Source organism: Macaca mulatta, chromosome 8 (genome assembly GCF_049350105.2).
Source record: "Macaca mulatta isolate MMU2019108-1 chromosome 8, T2T-MMU8v2.0, whole genome shotgun sequence".
NCBI lineage: Eukaryota > Metazoa > Chordata > Mammalia > Primates > Cercopithecidae > Macaca > Macaca mulatta.
Window position 1 is genome coordinate 127718778 of NC_133413.1, and position 24851 is coordinate 127743628.

General features: G+C 37.7%; 1 long non-coding RNA gene across 2 annotated transcripts in view; it reads right to left on the reverse strand.

The window, feature by feature from the left end:
• The window catches only part of LOC114680325 (uncharacterized), a 395268-nt gene that overhangs the window by 180219 nt on the left and 190198 nt on the right, over positions 1 to 24851 (reverse strand). For both annotated transcript variants that reach the window (XR_013397412.1, XR_013397411.1), the window contains one exon: positions 16070 to 16128. This is a non-coding gene — a long non-coding RNA (uncharacterized LOC114680325). The remainder of the gene's footprint in view (positions 1 to 16069; positions 16129 to 24851) is intronic.

The following is a 24851-nucleotide window of genomic DNA, read 5'->3' on the forward strand; positions in this document are numbered from 1 at the left end:
AAGGCAGCGTGAGGCTCTCTATATTCCCAAGTGTTAAAATATCAGGGAAGGAACTCTGACCCATCCTGATTCTAGTGCCTACCCCTTGATCTGTAGTGGAGAGAAACAGGGAGCAAGAACATGTTCAATTATTGGCATTTATACTGAAAATCATGAAGTTGGAATTTGGGGGAAGAAAGGACAATTCTCAGAAGACAGCAGGTGCTGTCCCAGGAAAAAAAAAGCATGAGGAGTTAGAAAAACAAAATGGTAAGTTTCCATTGGATAAATAATAGGATAACATAACACGGATAACAGATATTCATTAGCAAAGGCTATTTTTTTCTTTATAAAGCAGTCCAAGAATGATATGAAACTTTGCCATCTGCAGAACTCATTGATTTTTCCCCACTTATTAGGATCCAAAAGGAAAGCAACCAGATGCTTTAATTACTTTGATTGTGGAGGTGAAGGAAAGTCTTGCTTTTAAACGAACACTGTATTCATCCATTAATTGTGTCAGGAAATTGAAGGGACAGTTTGGCTTTATATTTGATTATCTCAATATCTATTGAATAAAAAAATATTTTTGCTTCATTAGCAGTAAAATATATAGGAGTCTTGATGGATCATGCTAAGTATTATTTCCTTATTTCTGGTCTTAATCACTATATTTAATAAGGAAAAGCCAGGTTCAATAAAGAATGCATCTGGCTTCAAATGATTAATCGACTTTTATAGAACTCACATGCTGGCGATTCTTTAGGAAACTAGAAAAGACACCATGAATCACAACTCCCTGCACACCCTCCCCTCCTACCCTCCAGCTTTGGTTTTACTAATCAGCCTCAATTGACTATCTTGGGGCATTTTTACAAAGGTACATCTTTTGTCTCTCACATCCTGAATTAATGCTGTAGGTAATCAGCTTCTGAGGCTGAGGTCTCTTTCATCCCCATGCAAGTCAACTAAATGGTTTTTCCTTTCAGCTTGGAATGTGAGTCTCCTCCTTTCATTCCCTCTTTGACTCTTCCCTCTGGTTACTTTAATTGGGATGTCAAATTGCATCATTGTGTAGGAAGCTGAACTTTTTGAAATTGGTCCAGGACAGAGTTTTCTTGAGTCAGGGGGCAATTTTTCTTTGTAATGTCATTTCCAATTCCTTAAGGCAGGAGATGAATTAGTCTTGCACATTAACAACAAGAAGTGAGGCTGTGGCCGGCTGCCGATGCTGCAGATCCGAATGCAAACATGAAATAGGTAGGAGAAAAATACAAGTACACACCAAGATCGGCAGAGTTGGCTTGAATGACTGAAGGACATTTTTTGGAAAGGGAATCTGAGCCTCAAAATTAAGTTAAATTAAATTAAATCCTGTGAATTCTTGTTGCCAGGGAATTTAACTACTTAAAGATATGCATGCGTCTTATTTACTGCTGTATCTCTAGAGACTGGAGCACAGATAGCAAATACCTGCTGTGTTTGCTGCCACTACTACTTAATCCTTCCTCTATAGCTGGCACTGCTAATCACTCATGACACTTTCCTGCTGAGGCCACATGTAGACTCAGACGGCTACAGGCAGTAACCACCAATTGATCAGAGCTGGCACACAAGATGGAACCTATTTGCAATCCCTGGTCTAGAACATTGTTAAGTATTTAATGAATACTTGTTGAATGAAGTAAATGAAGACATGTTTCTAGAGATTATGGGACTTTGTGTTACTCCCTTCCCTTGCATTTAAAGTGCACTTTTTTAGCTCAGATGGCCCCTAAGGAGTCAAATCTGATATTATTCCATAATTTATGCTTGCCACATTACCCTCCAACTTTATCTAAAGCAGAGATAGAAATAATTGCCTTCAAGCCATATTTATTCTAACATGCAGGCACATCTGGGCATGTCTGAAGACCCAGTGAAGTGGGTCTGAGAATTTCATCCCACAGCGTGAGAGCTGAGCACATGGATCAGGCTCTACAGCAAGGGGCCAGAATGGAAGGGAGGTAATCACGGTTATCAAATGTCACACTCTGATAATTTGCCAGCTCAGTCACATGCCTGCTTCTGAGGACAAATGGGCTGCAGGAGGTCGGTTAAAAACTACAAAAAGCTGTCAATAAAGTGGTCATAATGTGGTGCAAGTATGAGGCACTGGGCAGTGATAGGAAATGCCATCCTTATCAACCTCTTCAACACTGCTCCTTTGGCAGCATGAGCGCACAAGGCAATGTTTACCAGCAGCTTTTCGGCATCTTCCATCATTATCCTAAACAGGTACCATCTCTACTGAGCTGCTGCTTTGGGATTGACTACCAGGACGTTCAACACGGGGGCTGGAGTATTCCTAGAAGGTGAATAAATGGCAGAGCCCATGTGGCATCCAAGAGGACAACATTTGTCACTCATAGGTGAAACACCACTTAGGGACTCTCAGAATTACTTGGGGGAAATATTGAGGTAGTGCACAAGAATCCCTGTCACGCATGTGTGGAGAGGTGAGAAGTAGTATTATGATACCCTGATCCCAATTTACCTTCTATGAGCTAAAAGACTCTGGTTGAAAGCATTTTAAGGACTTTGCTATCTCAAGGACTTTGGGTAGAAAGGACTCAGGATGGAATACTGACACAAATATTTCTAAAGAGAAATATTTTCTTCAGAGCAGTTTGATCACCAAAATGCATTAATTTAATACCTAATGACATGCAGCATTTAGCTTGCTACAAAGGGAGTTCCATAGAATTCAAACACAGCCCTCCGGGAGAGTATACAAATCAAGAATACCCGTACACACTATAATGGCCACATGAAAAGCTCAAAGCAATGCAAGGATTGTTGGTGCAACATTTCTATCACATATAGGTCATTTTTCTAAGAGGATTGCAAACTGCTTTAAATCACATGAGAGTATTATCCAATTTGCTCTACAAAAATAAAGGCTCAGAACTTCAAAATGACAGGAGCCAGGTCTGTATGACTGTAGGAAAATCAAAGGAGTCTAGAAAATTTGATTAACTCAATTTGTCCCAGTTCCTTAGGGAGGCTTCAGAAACCAAAATTACTATTTAATAGTCCAGGTAGTAAAGTTGGATAGACAAGATCTTTCTGACTTTTCTGCAATTGTTTTTGAGACACAGTCTTAACTGAAATGTCAGAACCAAGGGAAGAAGAAACATGACAGCATTATTGAGCTTCCGAAATACAAAAATGTTTCTATCACCTCCAAACCTCCACCCTGGCCAAAATCAGAAAGCAATAAAAACAAGGATGTCCTAGAAAACTTTGATGTCCTTGAATCAGCCTTAATCATGCTTGATTTTTCTGCAGAATGAAATAATGTGAGCCAGTGTGACATAAAGCAGTTCTTAGCTTTTGATTTTCATTAAAATCACCTGGAGAGTTTGTTGTAACAGAGACTGCCAGGCCCCAACCCCAAAATTTCTGATTTAATTGGTTTGGGTTGGGAACCAAATAGTTTCATGTCTAACAAATTCCTGGGTGATGTTTATGCTGCTGCACAGGGGCATAGCACAATTTTGTAAGCCACTTATGAAATCATTGATCACTACTGTCTGATTCTGTTATTTCATTGGGCTTGTAAAATGATGACTTTCAAGTCTATATCTTTGTATTTTTTAGTGGGAACTACTCTGTATAGAAGAACTTTCCTTTCACAGTTTCCATGAAAACTATGTGATGACTTCTGAAATACAGATCAAACCAGAAAGGTAAGATAACTGTTTCATTTTCTTCCTTTAGTTATTAAATTTCAGAGTAATGATTATAGCTTAGCCATCTCCAGTGGCATTCGACGAGTTCTTTCTACAAATTCAAGCATCAGACAAGTCACTCCTCTCTATAAGACATAGAGGTAAGGAGTGTTATACTAATGGATGCGTGTGTGTGTCTGCCTGTCTGTCTCCCTCCCTCTCTCTAACCCCCTCTCTAATTAGATTAGCAAATGCAAGTCGATTGTCTATTTTCTTGATTTTCCAAAAAATCAGCTTTGTGTTTTTATTATTAAATCTATGATATTTTTGTTTTGTTATCAACTTGTGCTTTCATTTTTAAAAGTTTCCTTCTTTCTGCTTGTTTAAAATTGTATTTTCTGCTTCTCTTTGTTGGAGACTTAACTAATTTTTTACTGACTTTGATAGTTAAAGCTATGGATACCAAAGCTACAGATTTGATATGATTTAATATTTAAAGCTACAGATTTTCTTTCTAGTGCTACTTTTTTTCTCTCAGTTCTTCAGATTGGATAATTTCTATCAATTTATCTTCAGATTCACTGTATTTTTTTCTGCTGTCTTCCAACCACTCTTTCGCCCACCTAGGAAATTTTTTATTTCATTTATTTTTCAGATCTAGAATTATCATTTGATTCTGGGGGGGATTTCTATTATCTGCTGAAATTTTCTACTTGTTCAATCATCAAAGTTATATACTTTTAAAAATAATTTGATTATACTTTCTTTTAATTATTTGAAGACATTTTAAACCATTACTTTTAATCTTTATAAAATCCAACTAGGGCTCTCTCAAAGTCTGTTTCTGTAGACTTATTTTTTCTTAAGTATGGGTTATACTTCCTCATTTGTTTGCCTGATAATTCCAGTTGAAAATTGTCCCTTTTAGGGAATATCTTGAAGCAATTTTGGATTCTGGTATGAGCTTCTGAGGAATTTGGTGTTTTGTTCCAATAGACAGTTAATTTGCTTGGACAAAAAGCTATAAAGTCTGTCTTTCCAGTACAGTGCTCTTTCCACCATAGATTTCAGATTTATTTTGAGTCTGGAAAGTTTTTTTTTAATCTATAGTTGTAAACATTGGCTCTGCCCCATTGATGTTTTGTGCATTTGGAAACTCTAGTTACACATATGTTGCTTCTATTCTGTATTTCAGATTTCCTTGAATGATTTGTCTCCTTATTTTCATTTCATTATTTTCAGTTTCCCCATAACATGTATTTCCCACATTAAGCTTTCTATAATATCTACTTAACTTTGAATTCTTTCTAATTCATTCTTTTTATCCTGAGTTTTTCTAGTCCATGCTTTATTTCCTTCAGCTCGCTTTTCATCTCTTTCTAGTGTCCAACTATCTCAATTTCTAAAATAGTTTGTTTCTGCTATTCTTTCACTGCCTTGGTCATTTTCTTTACTTCTTTTTACTGAAAGTGAAATATGTGGCTTCAATTTCAATCTTCTTTGTAAACAAAAATGTGAGTTTTTCAATGTTTTTATTGTCCATAATAATTGAGTTGTATGTTTTAATCTTATAATAGCTTTTCATATGCTTTAATTCTTTGCTTAAATGAGACTATCAAAAGACAGATCTTTTGTCGAGGTTGAAGGTAGGCCAAAGAAGCAATCCCAGACTCACATCTAAAGGTATCCCTCCTCTCTGGCTACTAGGAAGTATTGAAACTATGACATTTTTGTTTATCTCCTTCTTTGCCTCTCTGGGCTAAGCCTGATTCTGCAGGGGTCCCTGTTTCTATTATTTTCTTCATTAGATATCTGTGGACTTTGCCCTCCAAACTGTTATCCTCACTTGTATTTTGCTTTTACAGTTGGTTTCTTCTCCTCCTCCTTTTCTTCTTCTTCTTCTCGTTCTCCTCCTCCTTCTTCTCCTTCCTTGTTCTTCTTTTTCTCCTTTCCCTTCTCTTTCCTCTTCTTCTTTCTTATTTTTCTTCCTCCTCGTCCTCCTCTTCCTCTTCTTCTTTTTCCTTCTCCTTCTTTTGTCTATATCCTCTGGAACTTTCCCTTTCTCACAAGTATTTGAACCTTCACTGTAACTGGGATCAACAGAGTTTCCTTGGTCAACATAAATTCTGTTTCAAGTAGTTATTTTAAGGATAGGTCTCTGTGCTACTGATAGAATATTTCCGGGATCCTTGAGGCATGGGCTACTGAAGCACTGTTTGAATGTTCTGGGGTTTCTTTAATGGTTCTCTACAGTTATTTTGCATTTACCAGTGCAATGACCCTAATTGCTCTTTTTTTTTTTTTTTTTTTTTTTTGTCCTTCTTTAATTTTGTTCCAATTGTTCTTAGATTCATTTTTACTACGCAGTTTTCTCCTTTGGGAATAAATTGACAATTTTTGCTTTCAAGGCTCATAGGATCCTTTTATCCTGCTATTTCTTTTTGTCACTAATGCCACAGAGTTGCTGGTCCCTAAAGTCACTGATCATTTGGGTTGAAAAATTAACTACTGACAAGTACTCAAGAAAGGCTGCAACTAGATCCCATTAAGTAGAAATTTCTGAGGCAAGTCACATAACATGTATGGCACAGAGAAAACTCCAAACCTGCAAATGAGCTTTTATCTTTTTATGTAAAATTCTATCCATCATTCAAGGCCCAGTGCAAATGTTCCCTCAGGAAGCTTTTCTTTTCCTGCCTACGTATCTACCTAAATTTAATCTTTTCCTCTGCATTCTCATCATATCTCCTCTTACTTACCTGCTACTTACCTGTTCTATCACCTCTGTTATAGACCTTTTTATCTTTTTTGTAATTTTTCTGCTTATATAACTATTCAGGACTAGATTTTAAGCTACTCCAAGACATGTATATATTCCAATATTTTTTCATATCACCAAAGCCTAGAAGGCCCTCAAGTATTTAATTAAATTTATTATCAAATATTTACGAGTACTTGCTATGGATTAGGCACTGCTATAGAAGCTAAAAATTCAAAAGTGAATAAAATTGCATCCATGTGGACAGACCTAGAGCAGTTACTGTTTGCTGCTAAGGTTTCCACTACAGATGCAAGTTTTTTAAAAAGTCCTTATGCTTTCTATCTCATTGTGGCAGCCAATCTTGAATGGGGGAACACAGGAAGAAACATGGTAATGCAGGGAAAAACATGAAAAGAAAAAAGCATTTTTGCAATTCATAAAAATTTTTGTAAATCATAAAGAGCCTGTTTTACCAAAAACAGAATAAAAAACTTGAGTTTAAAGTATGTAAAGAAAAAATAAGCTCTGCCCTCTTGGAACTTTCATTCTAGTGTTGTAATAACAGATAACACCAAATTAAATGTCAGACAGTGGTCTAAGAGCATCAGGCATATGTTAACGTGTATAATCTTCATAACAATCATACAACATAGATACAACTATTGTTTTAGTTTAGATTCTCCAGAAGCAGTCCTGACATAAGAATTTATGTGCCAATAGTTTATTTGAGTAGCTATCCCAGGAAACATGATAGGCGGTGGGTGAGATAGGGGAGAAAAAAAGATAATAAAATACAGGTTGTCAAGTGAGTTATCATAATATGTAACTGGAGCTTAATCTCATTGAGAAACAATGAAATAGAGGCAGAATAAACCTTAGCGTTATATCAAACTAGGGGTGAGGAAGATGAGATATTTATCTACTATCTCTGTGCCTATTATTGGTTGAGTGCTCCTCCTGAGTCCTCTGGGTAGGCTGACCGTACTTCTATGACCAGAGGAAAAAAAGAAAGAAAATAAAAGCTCTTCAGCAGAGATTCGTAAGAGTTTTATTGTTAGCAGCCTTCAGGACATACAGGCAAATGCTAAAGGGATGTGGAGGGACAACAATTTTTGTTGAAATTATGTTATTCCATTTTACAAATGAACAAACTGAGGCACATGGAGGTTAAATGACTTACTAGAAATATACACCTAAAAACTGATAGAGCAAGAGTTTAAATCCTTGAAGTCTTGCTCCAGAGTATGTGTTCTTAACCATTATACTGTGCCCCATCACAGTATAGAGAGGAAAGAAAAATGAAAGGAAGGAAAGAGAGGAAGGGAAGGGTTATAGTTCCTCATGAACACATTTTATTTCTACTACTAGGCTTATGCTTCTAGAGAGTAGAGCTCACATTTTATTCACTTTATTTCTCCCTTTATCTCTCCTTCGGCCAACCCTTCAACCTACCCTGAACACTGCCAAAAAATGTCTAGCACAATACCTAACTTCTATCTAAAGAGATAATTATAAGGCCCTTATCACTAGGATTTTTATTATTAAAAACTATATTTTTAATTCATTATACAGTGTAGACTAGCAGGCTTTGTAGTCAGAAAGACTTGTATGAATAATTTATTCTCAACATTTCTCCTTCCACAGTTCATAATGGGTGCTTAATAAATGGTTTCCTGTTTGTAATATTACATGACATTTTACAGTTTACAAAAAAAGTTTATACTTCCTTATTCTATTTATCTCTCCATGAGTTACTTCATGTGCATATTCCTATTTTCACTCTCAGTTGCCCTAAATTGTATAGAAGAGAAAAATAAAGGTCATAGTCTATAAAAATAAAAATAAAGGTGTGTTTTATTAGATTGTTTTTTAGCAAATATTTGCTCTCTCTCTCTCTCTCTCCTATGAGGTAGAGTATATTTTCCTGGTCCAATGACTTGAGAACATGTGATTTGTTTTGACCAAAGAAATATGAACAAAAGTGGTAATGTGCCAATTCCAAGATGAGGCTTTAAAAATCACAGCTAGGCCAGGCGTGGTGGCTGACACCTGTAATCCCAGCACTTTGGGAGGCCGAGGTGGGTGGATCATGAGGTTGGGAGATCGAGACCATCCTGGCTAACACAGTGAAACCCCATCTCTACTAAAAAAAAAAATACAAAAACATTAGCCGGGTGAGGTGGCGGATGCCTGTAGTCCCAGCGACTCGGGAGGCTGAGGCAGGAGAATGGCGTGAACCTGGGAGGCAGAGTTTGCAGTGAGCCGAGATCACGCCACTGTACTCCAGCCTGGGTGATAGAGTGAGGCTCTGCCTCAAAAAAAAAAAAAAAAAAAAAAAGAAAGAAAGAAAAAAAAATCACAGCTAGTTTTCTCTAGCCCTAGCCCTATTGTGTTTCTGCATTTTGCCATGGGATGAACATGACCATGATTCTGCATCTTGATCTTGGGTTCTGGCAGGAAAGGTACAAGAAGCTGACATGAACCTGACCTTTAACCTGAAGCAGACAGAGTTGGGCCCAGCTGGCCTGCAGTCCTGTGAGCAGGAAATTGATGTACATACTCATGAGTAAACCATAAACATTTGCTGTTATAACCCAGGAAGATTTGGGAGTTGATTTTTATGTGCTGTTATGGCAACAATTGTTGATGAATGTGGGTATACAGTATTGGAAGTTCTCATGCGTCTTTGATGGCCAGTCTCTCAGTACTTACAGAACTTCTTGGCCTCACCAGATATTCCCCACTTGAATAATGAAGTTGTATGGTTGGGAATAGACATTTTGCCTATTTGGGTCTATAGGTTTAGGACCCTTGGAGGATTCAAGACTGGTAGAAAACCACAGCATGGTCCAAGATGCAGGTGTTCATGCCTGCAGGTAAGTAGATGCATCATTAACTTCAACAACAATAAATAAAATTTAAAGAGATTTTTAGATTATCATATACTGAATGAACTAAGATTAACTTTCTAACGAATGGCCACAAATTTCTAGTGTGTTTATCTTTCCCATATGCTTCCCAGCTCTGCTAAGTTGGAAGCCTCAAATCCATCAACCAATAAATCATTCCTTGGGTTTCACTTTAGGGACCAATTAAAACTATCAACATGTTTTCTTCCATTACACTGGGAGTTTTATCTCCAGCTGTTGGGATCTGAGCTTCTAAAAGTATGAAGCATGACTACCCAGGGAGAAGGCACTTGAGACAACTGGAGGAAAATAGATTCTATTGAAAGCTAGTTTATGCAAGCTTAGTGCTTCCACCCCCTCACTTCATTCAGAGGGCACATGCTTTACTAAACCTGTGGTAAATAATACAGCTGGCACCACAGCAGGAAAGGTGCTGCCCCCAAACCTGGAGGGAGAGCTCCTGGCAGATAATCCAAGGGCTGGTAATTTATCACTTATGCAAACACAGCACCTCTTGTGGATCTCCTTTTACGTCTCCTGTTCTGTGAAACGTTCCACTGAAGACTTGGATAAATGTTTTCCAGATGGTATCAATCATGGTGTTACCTACTAATAGGAATCCAGGAAAAGTCACTGAATTAATTAGCAAGTCCAACAGGAAAGGAAGAAGGACTGTGCTTGAAAGTAGAAAAAAAAGAGACCCCTTGGAACTATCTAATCATCTAGAAACAAAGTCATTCAGGAAAAGGGGGCTTGATTAAGCATCAGGAAACCTGACACCTGGTCAACAGCCTGGTTCCTCCAAATCACAGGCTTTGGAGTCTAAGAGATAGAGGTTAGAATCTCAGCTCAGTCTCTATGCATAGCGGGCAAGTTACTTGGCCCCTCTGAGCCTCTGTTTCCTCATATGCTAAGAGAAAAAATAATAAAATAATGCAAACTATATAATACCATTTTACAGACCTAGATGTGTAGCATGTGAAGCACGTAGCAAAGTGGCCACCAATAGGCGGCACTTAAAAAAATTCTTTACTCTCACCTGTGATCAGTTAAATGATTGGAAAACTATTGACCCCTGTCTGAAACTACACCATTGCCGTGACCACATCTTGAGCAGAGTGCACTTTCCCACTCCTTGCTTTGGGCTGACTACATGACGTGCTTAGACCAATAAATGTGGGTGGAAGTGACAATGGGCTCGTTTTTAGACCAGGACTTAAGAGGCATTATGTTTCTACTTGCCCTTTGCACCTGCCCCATCACCATAAGAAAAATAGACCTAGGCTGTCTTGCTGGTCCAAGAAGGAGGATAAAAGACACATGAAGCAAAGCTGCCAACCCCAGAGTTTCCAAACCCCACCCAACACGAAGACATGTGAGTGATAATAAATAATGGTTGTTTTTAGCCACTGAGTTTTCACATGGATTAATTTCAGCTGCAGTATCTCACAGATGATGTTATCTCACATTCCTTCTCTGGGTTTTAATTGCATATCAGCTCAGGACTTATTGAATGAATATCTTTTGCGATGCTGATATTAGAGATAAGGCCCAGAAAATGGCAAGCTAAAATATCCCAGAAACTTCTACTGTATAGTTGGTTTACATCTAAACTCCAAACTTAGATGTGTAAGAAAAGTAACTTAACTTGGTTATGACAAGACCTTTTTATTTTTTAACAGTTTCATTACAAATCCCCTATTCTGCTGGTTAGCAGAAAAATCTCTCAGTCAATTCAGGGTTTCTCCTCCCTTAAGGACTGGGTTTAACTTTAGGAGGCTTTGCATGATGAGGAGGTGGAAGGTGTTGGGAGGGAGAACCAGGGCACTGTTGTTCCTGTTGTTGATCTCTGCCGTTCTCTCTCTTGGTCTATGTAAGCGAGGATCTAAAGTCTGATTCATTCTTGGCTAATCTTCTTTTAGAAGCCCATGATTAGACTCAACTGGAGAAAGTTTGGAGCTTCTCTCAGACATGTAAGAATTGTTCTGAAGAATCTGCATCTTGTTGGGTGAAGGACTTCAAAATGTGCAATAAAAATGCACTGGTCTTGGACCTATCTAGCTGGAAGGAACTGGTAGATAAGCTCTTACTGCTTCTCCAGGTTCTCACAAGAAAGCAGGCATGGATTCCTTTTGCACAGATCCTCCAGGCTTTCTGGGCCCTGTCATTCCTTCTTCTATCTTCCGGGTTGAGCAACATGCAATCTCCCCTTGTGCAGAAGCCCAAATAGCTACTGAAAATATTTCCTCTCTGACTTTCCCCATTTCTTTAACTCTGAGAGACTTTTTCTAGTATCAGTTCTGAGGAACATTGCTATTTTCCTTCCTATCATCGGGAAGACCTAGACTTTAAAACTCAAAACCTGGGAAAAACTTCCTTTTTTCTCTCTTTTGTCTGGATCATCACTACCTTAAAATACTAAATTAGCAAAGTCCTAACTAGAAACTGAATTGGCCAAAGAGTCAAGGAGCAACAGGTAATTCCAAGAAAAACAACAGCAAACTTACATCAGTTAACATTTCAAAGCTATTTTCCTTTGCAATTTTATGTATCTGTTTTTATGGAATGCAACAGATAATAGGCTAAATGCTATTTTGCATATGTGTTACGTTGGATTTCTCACATATTCTACTACTTAACTCAAGATGTTGAGTAAATAAATGAGTTAATAAACTGGAATTTCTATATCAGTTCTTGGTTCTAGTTATGTTTTGCTTGTTTTGGATGTTTTTTCTTTTTGAATGCTTATTCACTGGCCCAGCTGTATTTATGCCCAGATTAACCAGAGACATTGCCAGCTGTGATTTGCAGATGTGCTCCAGCTCCACAATGCCAGAAAAATTCAATTATGCCTACTAAGGTCATAGCTATAAATCACAACCGCACTGACATTTTATGGTGAATAGTGGCAATCGAAATACTTAGCCAGCAGCAGATTGTAACTGCTTATATTACGATGGCCAAAATAACCATGTGTGAAACCATTATATTAGTTATATTTACAGCCAAATCAAACCAGGCAGTGGTCCAAGCAATGGGTTGGCAATCAGCCCGATTCAAGCTGAGCAAGGGTGATTTCACGCTGCAAAATGTGAACAAAAGCATGAGCCACTACAGCATGTATTGAGAGTTCAAATGGAATAGAACCTCTCAGACAGAGTAGACATTCGAATGAATAAGCTGGCTCCCAAATATTTACCTCAATTTGCAAGTGTGTGTTAGGTACAAGACAGGATTCTCAGATAGACTACCTCCCTATGGGACAGTCTGAGAGAGATATTTTCAATATATTATGTCCTTAGAATATTAGTATCCATAAAGTACTTCATAACTTTTATTTTAGGCCATGATCGAGTATGAGGGAAAGGATTTACCTTGTTACCTTAAAAAAACTAAGCAAACAAGCAAAATATATGAAATAATGGTTTTCAGACATTTGGAAAGAAGCTATGCAAGAGAATGAAACAACAGAAACAGATGAGAGGAGGCTTATATATTTCCAATTTACTAGCTGGAGAGAGTTTTTACATTGTTTTGCAGGAAAGGGAAATCCAAATAGTGCCTGGCAGTCTCCCTGAGGTGACCAGAGAAAGTTGAGAACTTGTACATTCCAAGGTGGCTTTGACTTATAGAGACAACAACCAGGCATGAAATTGCTTCACAGATAAGAGAGGCCTGCACAGATAGAGTGCTCTGGGGATTTGCAGAAAGTGCCTTTGGAGACTTTGATTGAATATTACTCAGTGCATATATGTGAGAAAACTAACGAGGACTAGAAAAGGAATCAACAAGGATTCAAAGGAACAATCCCTGGGATTCCCACAGAGCCTGGAAGAGTTAATGCTCCTACCTGCTAAAGTTGAATGAACATTATAATACAAGGGAGCATCAGCTAGAGTACTCTAAGTATCACCTGAGCACTGGGGCAGAATTAGCCTTTGACTGAAGTCCTCTGATACCACCTTAAAATCAAGCCTTGAGAGGATCAATTTCCAAGTAACTTAATTGTGCCCCAGAACAAAGATCTAGAATATTTAAAGGTACACAAAACTAGCAAACAAGGTAACTTGTACAATGTCAGGCAGCCAATAAAAATTACCAAGCAGGCAAAGAAGCAGGAAAATATGATCCATCATGAGAATAAATATCAATCAGTAAAACAGATTCTTGAAACATGCTAAAAATAGCAGACAACATTGAAATATCTCTTATAACTATATTGCAGATAATCAGAAAGGTAGAATAATTATGAGGATATTAAACAGAGACATGGGAGGTATAAAAAGGCCCAGTGTAAACTTCTAGAGATGAAAAAAAAAATGTCTGAAATGAAGACTGAGATGAATAGCAGATAAACAATGGAGGAAAAATGTTAATAAATACACAATTAAAACTGCATGTGAATGTTCACTGCAGCACTACTCACAATAGTAAAGACATGGAATCAACCTAAAAGCCCATCAATGACAGATTGGATAAAGAAAATGTGGTTGATACACCATGGGATACTATGCAGCCATAAAAAAGAATGAGATCATGTCTTTTGTGGGAACATGGGTGGAGCTGGAGGCTGTTATCCATAGCAAACTAACTGAGGAACGGAAAACCAAATACTGCATGTTTTCACTTATAAGTGGGACCTAAATGATAAGAACACATGGACACAAAGAAGGAAACAATAGACATTAGGGTCTACTTGAGTGGGGACGGTAGTAGGAGGGAGAAGAGCAGGAAGATAACTGGGCTTACTACATGGGTAGTGGGCTACTAGTATGTACTGGGCTTACTACATGGGTGATGAAATAGTATGTGCAAAAAACATACATGACACGTGTTTACTTCTGTAACAAACCTTCACTTGTACCCTCAAACCTAAAATAAAAGAAAAAATAAACTGCTCGAAATTAAATAGACAAAAATGACTTTAAAAATATAGTAAAGCAAGGTGAACTGTGGCCAGCTTTAAGATGCCTAATATGTATGTAATTGAAATCTCTGACATGGGAATGATTACCACAAAAAGTATTGGAAGAAATGCCAATTTTTCTTCTAAATTGGATGAAAACTACAAACCCAGAGATACAGGAAACCCAGTATACACTCTGAGCACAATAAAACTACTCCAAGGTACATCCTAAGAAAATTATTAAAACCAATCATCAATGGGAGCCTTAAAAACAGAGAGAATACAGACATTTGAAGCAGAAAAACAAAACACACAAACAAAAAACAGAAAAAAAATGACTACAGATTTCTTGTTGGAAAAAAATGTAAACCTGACAGTAGTGGGGCAATATTTTTAAAGACCTCCAAAAGTTTTGACTTAGAGCTCTATTTCCGGTTGTGTTAGTCCATTTCCGTGCTGCTAATAAAGACATACCCGAGACTGGGCAGTATACAAAAGAAAGAGGTTTAATGGACTTACAATTCCATGTGGCTGGGAAGCCCTCACAATCGTGGTGGAAGGCAAGGAGGAGCAAGTCATGTCTTACATGGATGGCGGCAGACAAAGAGAGCTTGGGCAGGGAAACTTCCATTTTTAAAACCATCAGATGGGCTCCTCTCATGACATGTGGGAAGTGTGGGAGTTACAATTCAAGATGAGATTTGGGGGGGATACAGCCAAACCATATCACCAGTGAAAATACCTTTTAAAACTAATGGTGAAATAAAGACTTTGCGAGACATATGAAAGCAGAAAGCGTTCATTATCAATAAACCTCAAGTATATGAAATGTTAAAGGAAATCCCTTAAAAGGAAGAAGAGTGATATCAGATGAAAATCTGGATTTACACAAAGATGAAGAAAACTAGCATATATTAAAAACATAGGTAAAGATAAAACATTCTTTTTAATTTTATGATAATTTACTACTTAAATAAAAATAATAAATTGTGGGTTATAAAGAGAAACAAATCATTCTACTAAAAAGACACTTGCATTTATATGTTGAAAACAGTGCTATTCATAATAGCAAAGACATGGAATCAACCAAGATGCCCAATAATGGACTGGATAAAGAAAATGTGGTACATATACACCACAAAATACTACACTGCCATTAAAATGAGCTCATGTCCTTTACAACAACATGGATGCAGCTGGAGGCCATTATCCTAAGTGCACTAATGTGGGACCAGAAAACCAAATACTGCATGTTGTCACTTATAACTGGGCACTATATATACATATATACATATATACACACACATAATATATATACACAAATATATATATATACATATGTGTGTGTATATATACACGTGTGTGTGTGTGTGTGTGTGTATATATATATTTGAGACAGAGTCTTGCTCTGTCACCCAGGCTGTAGTGCAGTGGCATGATCTTGACTCACTGCAACCTCTGCCTCCCAGATTCAAGTGATTTTCCTGCCTCAGTCTTCTGAGTTGCTGGGATTACAGGCACGTGCCACCACACACAGCTAATTTTTGTATTTTTAGTAGAGCTGGGGCTTCTCCATGTTCCCCTGGCTGATACTGAACTCCTGACTTCACATGATCCACCTGCCTCAGCCTCCCACAGTGCTGGGATTACAGGCGTGATCCACGGCACCCAGCCAGGGCGTTACATATTGAATACACAGGGAAGCAAAGATAAGAACAATAGAACTGGAGACTACTTGAGAGGGGAGGGTGACAAAGGGACATGGGTTGGAAAGTTTCATACTGGGTACTATGATCACTACCTTGGTGATGGGATCATTTGCACACGAAGTCTCAGTGACACACAATTTACCCCCTGGACCTAAAATAAAAGTAGAAAAAAAAAAATCATGGGCTAGAGAAAATGTAGAAGTAAAATGCATATCAAATACTGCACAAAAGTCTATTTAAAAGGGGAAAATTGAAACAAACTGTCTTAAGTTTCTTTTACTATATAGAAAGTTATATAATATTACTGGAACACAGAAAAGTTTATGGAATAAACCCTAAAGCAACCATTATAAGAACAAAACTGTTCACCTGGTAAGCCAAGAAAGGAGAGAAGGTAAGACCATAAAATAGACTCAATTATTCTAACAGAAAGCAAAAAGAGGACAAAGGGACCAAAAAACAGATTAGAAAAATATAAAACTAATAGCAAAATGTTATAAATTTAATCAATAATCACATTAAATGTAAATCATTTAAATCTGCCAATTATAGGGCAGAGATGGTCATATTGAATAAAAAGTCAAGACCCAACAATGTGCTACCTCTAAGTCATACTCTAAAGAAAATGACACAAATAGGTTGAAAGGAAGTAAAAAGATATTCTAATGTAAGTTTGGTTCAACAGCTGAAAAATAATTCAATGTATTTCACCATATTAACAAACTAAGAAAGAAAAAATGATAATTTCAATCAATGTTAACAAAACAAAATGTTCACAGCAGATTCATTTGTAATAGAAAAAAACTGGGAGAATCCCATTCATTTGAATGCATAATCAAATTGTAACATATCTGTGTAATAGAATATTACTTAATGTATTAGGATTCTCTAGAGAGGCAGAAAACATAATATATGTATTTATGAGAATATTTATTATAGGAATTGATTCACATGATTATGGAGACTGAGAAGTCCCACAATCTGCCATCTGCAACCCGGAGGAAAAAGTAATTATATAGGTAAATGTAAAAACAGTATAGTGTATTTTTTTGTGTTTTTAACTCTTTCTTTTGTTTCAATTGAAAGAGAATTACATAAAAGCAGTACTTACACAATATATAAACATATAGTTTTTGTGACTAACAACACAAAGGCAGAAAGGGGGACAGAGCTATAATGGAGGAAAGATTTTGCATACTGTTGAAATCATGATGGTATTAATCCAAATTAGATTATTATAAACTAAATTATTAATTGTAATCCTCAAGAAAATCACTAAGAAAATAACCCAAAATACATAATAAAAGAAATAACATTGGCATTAAATGGTGCAACAATGGAATTAAGTTGAATAGTACACAACAATGAAATTAAAAGAAAACTATCTATTTAACATAAGTTCATAATGGAAGAATAGAGGGAAAAAATAAGACATATAAAATACAAATAGCAAAATGACAGACATAAATCTTATCACTTCAGTAATACATTAAGTGTAAATTGATTAAATACTCTAATCCAAAAGTAGAGATTGGTAGAATGAATAAAGAAAAAACAATTCTATTTCTAACATATGTAAAAAGATAAAATGCTTAAGAATAAATGTAACAAAAGAAGTGCACAACTTGTGTATTGATAAATGCTCCAACACAGATGAACCTTGAAAATGTTATGCCAAGTGAAAGAAGCCAGACACAGAAGGCCAGATATTATATGATTCCACTTACAGTAAATGTTCAAAATAGGCAAATCCCTAAAGACAGAAAGTAGATTAGTAATTTCTAGGGAGTGGTAGGAAGGGAAAGATTGAGGATTAACAGCCAATGGGCATCAGATTTCATTTGGAGGTAAGTAAAATATTGCAGAATTAGATAGTCATATGGTTTTACATTGTAAAACTCTGTGAATATACTAAAAACCACTGAAACGTACACTTTAAAAGGATGAATTTCATGGTATGCAAAGCAAACAAATTAATTATTAATGAAAAATAATCAGCTGTTTTAAAGTAGATTTATAGGGGAATAGTGAAAATATAGAGATCAAGTGTTTTATAGAGTTGGAAAGGCTAACTTTCTGGATTCCCGATAGTAAGATTCCAAATTGAAAAAAGTCTTAAGTATAAGAAGCTCAATATGATTCTCAGCTAATAACTCCCTCTGAGACAAAGACCAGTTAAAAGAGTTACTCCCTCACCAAATCTCATGTTTTGGGTAGCTAACAAGCGGTTTCCACTAAGATGAGAGAAAATAAGAAAGCATGGGAAAGAGAAAAAGGCATTGGGGTAAAGGAGAAATAAGGCAGGACTAAGAATTGTATCTAGAAAAAAGAAGATTTGACTGTGATTATTGATAAATAAAAGTAAATGGAAACATTTAGATTAGAAACTGCTAAGTTTTGGAGAATCTTTTATTGCAGAAGAATCCCAAGCCAAATCTAATAATCTTGTGATTATTTGCTAGGCTTTAAAACTGCCATGGTAGATCCAAACTAGCATGGGCAGGAACACCAGCTTCAAGTATGAATAAAGAAGAAATTTGTAAAGGGTGGAGCCAGGAGCGCCAGGAAAGTTTACACTGTAGTTATCCTATACAATCTTCATTATTTTATATTTGAGTGTTTTGGAGCAGAAGTGTATAGGGTAACTTATCTCTAGTTTTACAGGTTGCTGGGCCAAAAGGAACCACATCTGTGCATAGTAGAATGACTGTACATCACCTATAGATCCTGGTCATGGAGTGCATTGAATGGATGGGACTTAAAATGTTTACCTTGATAGAAAGTCTGTTCTGTTTCTTGGAGAAAGAATGTGGCAATAAAAGTCAGCGATTGCTATGTTCATCTAAGCCAATTTTCGTTTCCTCCTAAGTTAGACTACATTTTCAAATCTTCCTTACAGTTAGGTGTGGCCAAATATCTCATGGAATGTGGGCAGGCATGATAAGTGCTTTCCATATGCTTTCTAAAAAACTCCTCATTGTCCTCCACTCTTTTTTTTTTTTTTTTCCATCATCTGCCCACTGAAGGGAGAGACCAAGGACCTACAGGAGGGCAGAGCAATAAGACTGAAAGAGCCTGGGTCTGTGAGTCACCACATGGAGGAGAGTAGATCAGAAGATCTCCCAGACTAGGGGGGACCTCATCAGGTTGCTGCATGAGAAAGACATTTTATTGTGTTAAGTGACTGACATTTGGGGTTCTTTGTGATAACACATGGTATTGCCTTAACTAACACAGTTTTATAGGTTAATACATTTAGAAAATGCTAGTCTTACAAAGAAAAATTGATTTGCATCAGCCTTTCATTTGCTGCTGGGTATGATAATGTTTTCACAACAAAGAGGTCATAGAAAGTATTTTCCTAGCTATATGATCACAAGACCCATTTTTCACTTAGCCTCCAGAATGACCAAGAAATTTCTCCTCAAGAGAGAAAGGGGAAATGGACTGGGTTCAAATTTTTAGAAAATACACACATTTAGGAAATAGAAGGAAATAAAGTACTGAAAAAATAAAGAAAAGAAACAGAGAGGAAGAAGAAGTACGAGTGTTAGTACAAAGGTTCTGTAGTGGGAGAGTTTTAAAGGGAAGCAAACATTACTTAACAATGCCAAATGTTAACAGAGATCAAGACCGACGGGAGGTCACTCAGACCCTGTGAGTGAACAGAAATACCTACCTGCATTTCAGGTTTAATTCAGAACCCAGAGCATACAACGACAATGAACTCTAGATAAGATTTTGCCTGAACTAACAGCTGGCTCCTTTGAACTTGGACATCTCTTAATTTATTCACATTTGTTTCTAATATCTATAAGAACAGAGACAAGTCCTTAAACTCTCTGAGCTTCAGTTTCCCCATCCATGAAACAGAGAAAATATTAATATTCTGCTTCCTGACTTCATAAAAAAGCTTGTAAGAGATCTTTGAAAGCTATTTAATCCACACCTGCCATTCTTACCCACAGCATATACACAGGCTCACATTGGTGCACAGGCACACACACACACACAGCCCAGATTCCATAAATTGTAACACATATTATAACATTTTTCTTTTTATCAGAAACAGCCAAGCATTTCTCATCTTTAACAGATTAAAGAAATTTTTATTGGTTACAATGTCATTTCTGAAGCTTGAAATTAACATCAGCCCACTGTCAGTTTAATCCCTTTCCATTTGTCAGATGTTCAATACCATTCCAGTTTCAAAGGGAAGTGAAAATAAAACTAGCTGAACGTGTGTGGCCCTATTGTGCGTGGTTATTGAAACACTGAGACCACATCGGGCTGACAAGCAGCTGCCTCGGCTGCTGGTAAGATTATTGGAGCAGCTTATAGATTGCTTGTAAGCATCTCTCCAACATGCATGCTCATCTGGGATTTAACTTCTTAAAAAATTTCTGGGAATATATTGAAGTAGAGCTGGGGATGGGGAAAGTGGTAGTTTGGAAAATGAAGAAACAAACACTCGACTGTGATTAGAGATTTGTTTTCAAGTCAAAATTATACGACACTCAAGCCAATTTTAACAAAATAAACATCTGCTCTTTAAGGAATCCAGGGAAAAAGTTGCCATTAAATTTTACTCCTGCTGCCCTGGTTTCTCAGGCATTGCTATATCCTTGTAGTAGAGAGATTTTGTTGGCTCAAATTCCTACCCTCTGTAGTTAAAACAAAGGTATTCTCTATAACTTAGCCAAACTACGAATGCCCTTTGTCTTCTGTGATGATTTCCACAAGGAATTAAAAATATCTGAGGTTCCTCTAAGGTCAGACTGGACTGAAGTTGCGTTAGGAAGCAGAATGATGATCAATATTTGTCTGGAATCTGGATCCAGAAATTTGTCTGTTTCCTTCTTATAATAAAGAGGTGCTAAATGTTTTACCCATGTTATCTCCAGATTATCAAAAAGCCCTCTGTGGCTGGTAATATTGCTCCAATTTTACAAACACGATTCATATTATTTTACAATTTGTCCATATTTATATAGCTAGTAAGTAGCTAAGCTGAGATCTGAAGTATTTCATCTGATTCTGAGTGACCTTAGATACTCTGCCACTTGCTCCAAGATGACATATGAGCATCCATTTTCCATATGAACATATGTTAAATGAAGATAAAGGCTCTGACTTATCTCATGTTACTTACAATTATTTAAAAAATATTGTTTACTGTTCAAAAATAAGACACATCGCTTCAAGACCATTCACTAGAAATGTAGAACCAGAAAAATGTTATTAACCTCTTTCACACACAAAAAGCGTTCTCTCCAAAGATTTCTAAACACTACTTGCTTCCATGGGACAGTAACTCATCCCAAAAAGCGACTACATTGTGACAATAAATGTTTTTGAACTTGATAAACAGATCTGGAAAATACAACCTATTAAGAACAACTACATTATTGGTTTACAAATCTTTCAGTTGCAGGGCATCTAACAAAGAAAAAGTCGACAATTCTGTTTTCTGATTTTAAAAAAGAAGAAAATTCATAAATAGGCCAAGTAAATTTGACCATGAAGCAACAGCTCCTCCTACAGCATCTGAGAATGTAGCATTTCAAAGATTTCTTGTTAGGTTCGTTTCTAGAAAATTAACTAGGCAAAAATGAGGTGCTCTGTTTTCCTGGTCTACTTTCATGCCTCTATCCCAGTTCAAACACGTTGATTCTTCTTCCCCTATTTCCCAGGAATCTCCTCGTTTTATCAGAAACTCTGTCAGGACTGGATTTTAAGCTCACTCACACTAAGTGGAAGGAAGGTGGCTTTTAAAAGCCTAATGACAAGGTAAGGGGATTGAGGCCAGGAGTTCAACAAATGCCTGGACAACATAGAGAGACCCTGTCTCTACAAAAAATAAACTTAGCCATGCATAGTGGCACTCACCTGTAGCCCCAGCTACTTAGGAGGCTGAGGTGGGAGGATCACTTGAGGCCAGGAGTTGGAGGCTACAGTGAGCTATGATCATGCCACTGCACTTTTGCCTGGGCAACAAAGCGAGACCCTGTCTTGAAACAAACAAACAAAAAACTTACACGAATCTGCATAAGTGAAAAGCTAGCCTCAGGTATTAGTGAGAGGGATCTGATCCCCCCACCCCATCCCTGCCTAAGAGAGGCTTGGGGATTCTAACTCAACTGATTCTGCCCAACTACTTGGAAATCCCAGACCAGACACTTCAAATGTTGGCCGTTTTGTCGGCTGTTTATTTCTAGACTTAATTTCCAGAGTGGCCACAAGATGGCGCTACTCTCCAACGGTTACCATACTGCACCAGGCAGGACCCCAGGGAGCATCGACACACAGTAGGCGAAAACCAAACCTTGGAAAAACATAAGGAGCATTCCCTCACATCCCCATCCCCTTCCACCACCATCCTTTGTGTGTGTGTGTGTGTGTGTGTGTGTGTGTGTGTGTGTGTGTGGCCAAAGATATATTAAGTCAGCAAACTCTGCTTTTAAAGGAAGCTACAGATGTAAGTAGAATTAAATACCCGAATTAGGAGCAACTTCATCCTAAACTTTAGTCAATATTTAGGCATAGATCTTTTAATACATGGCAACAGAAACTATCACTACTTAAAAAAATAATACTGCGAGCCATTTTTAAAAAGCTTTTATTCTTTCGGTTTTACTGTATCAAAAATGATGAAAAAATAATAAAGCTTTTTCTCTTAAAAAATATCTCCATGCTTGTGATGTTTTTACTTATTTGTTTTTTCTTACAGGTCGTCTGAAGCGATTGGCAGAATTTCTGCTATGGATTTGTAGCTGATCTCAGTCACTGATGCAGAGCACACACACTCAGTACGCACACACATACAATTCTCACATGAGCACAGAGATGCAGAGATGCACACGCGAACACATGTGCACGTGCATGACTACTCTCCCAGTAACATCAATTGTAACACGCTGTGCTCCGTTTCCCGTGGCAGGGCCTGATGAAGGCCTCCGTCTAACCCCTCTCTCCTGAAACTGCTCGCAGGCAAAGCCTCCGTCTTCATCAAAGCCTCCGTCTTCATCAAAGCCAATGCTCATGCTGCTTTCTTAGCTGTCTCCCACCCTCTTTAGCACATGAGGTTAAAGTTACCAGGCCAATACTTCGAACATCACTGGTAAATGTCACAAGGAAACTTGTTTCTCATACACACAGTTCAGAAAATCATGTAACTCCAGCAAAAAACGCACTTTCCCCAGAAAAAAAGCTTTCTCATGTGTGGAAAACAAATGATAGAAAGGAATGCACGTTGCATAGTTATGAACTTACTCTAGACAACCCACATTTTCTATCTTTCAAAAGACAGTTGGCCAAAGTGATGTCATTTGAAAGAAATATGTGTTTTTGTTTAGTTTTGTTTAATCTCCCTCCCACGCCCAAATCTGCATCTTCTCTCTTCCTCCCCTTACACACCTCAGCCTTCTTCATCTGATTTGTGTCTCCAGCAAGCAGACAGGCTCCAGCTGTGCATGAAGCGTGAGCTCCCCCTACCGACAGCTGGGAAGAAAGACAGGCTCTCTCGAACCCAGTCTGAGATTTTTCTCCTAAGCTTAAGTCCAAGTTGTGCAAAACTGCTTAAACGTGCACACTCACACACACACACACACACACGCACACACGCACACATGTACACATGTAAACAAAGTGATACTTGAAACCTTGTGTATTTGGAGGAAGCATTTGGTTTAATTTGCTGCAAAAGTATTTTCGCCAGTGGATCGATAATGCAAATGTATGCTATGGTAAGATCAGCTTTCTATTCAGCTGTGCTGGGGTCTTGTTGGGTGGGTTTTTAAAAGCGTTGAAAGACTATCCTGCAACCTACTTATCTCTGCTGGTTCTGATAAGGTGCATGAAATTTCCTAATCCATTCCCTAACAAGGCAGTAAGCATTTCCTTTTTCTTATGTCTGCTGTACTGGACCTCGGAGATTAAAGAATAGGTCCCAGGCAGAGACACAGGAGGCAATTTGTGAGTGGCTGGCACCTGAACGGAACCACACACTACAGTAGGTCAAAAATTGGATTTTTTTTTTCTCTTGTTCTATATTGAGCTGACTCTGAGATGGTTACTCTCCCTTTTTTTTCTTTAATCTTACTATGAATCGATGGTTTTGTCCAAATTCTTACAATTTGCGAGACATTGTTCAGAATTACTCCAGCATTCTCTTATTGTTTGGCACATTCATTTGACAAATGCTTATGTGCTCTGATACTGTTCTTAGACTCTCAGTTATAAAGATAAAGAAAACACAGTTGCCACCCTCAAGAATCAAAGCCTCGGCCAGGAAACAAGCAAAGAATAGAGGATAGTGTGTAGCTTGTGTTCCACTTCTCCGAACATGGGGATTTTAAAGGCATTTCAGAACAACTTAAAACACAGAAAGGTGCCACGCTGACTTTACCCAGAGTAGCAAGGTTTTAGGGAAAGCCTGAGCATGCCTCAAACGATTACAGCCCACAGCAGCATTGGGTAAAGAGAACATCAGCTGGACTGATGCACCAAAAGGCCAGGGAAATAAGGCTGCACAGGTAAGGGCCTTGTAGCTGGAGCTGATGGCAGAATGCCTGGCTACCAGCAATGGATGTCAGCATAGCATCCAACAGACAGCTGGGCCAGTGGCTTCTTAGGGACACCAATCTAGATGCTAGGAATCAAAAAAGGACTTGGGACTTCTCACCGGGGCCACAGATGAGCTAGAGGCAGTCTCAGCCCTGGAGCCCACGTATCTTCTTTGCTGATTTACGCATACCCAGGTGATGGCTTCAAAAGGTGGAAGCGGAATGAGAAGCCCTGAAAGACTGAAACTGTTCTGTTAGGGACGTTCAACCTTAGATTGAATATATATAATCTCTCTATATGTTTCATGTG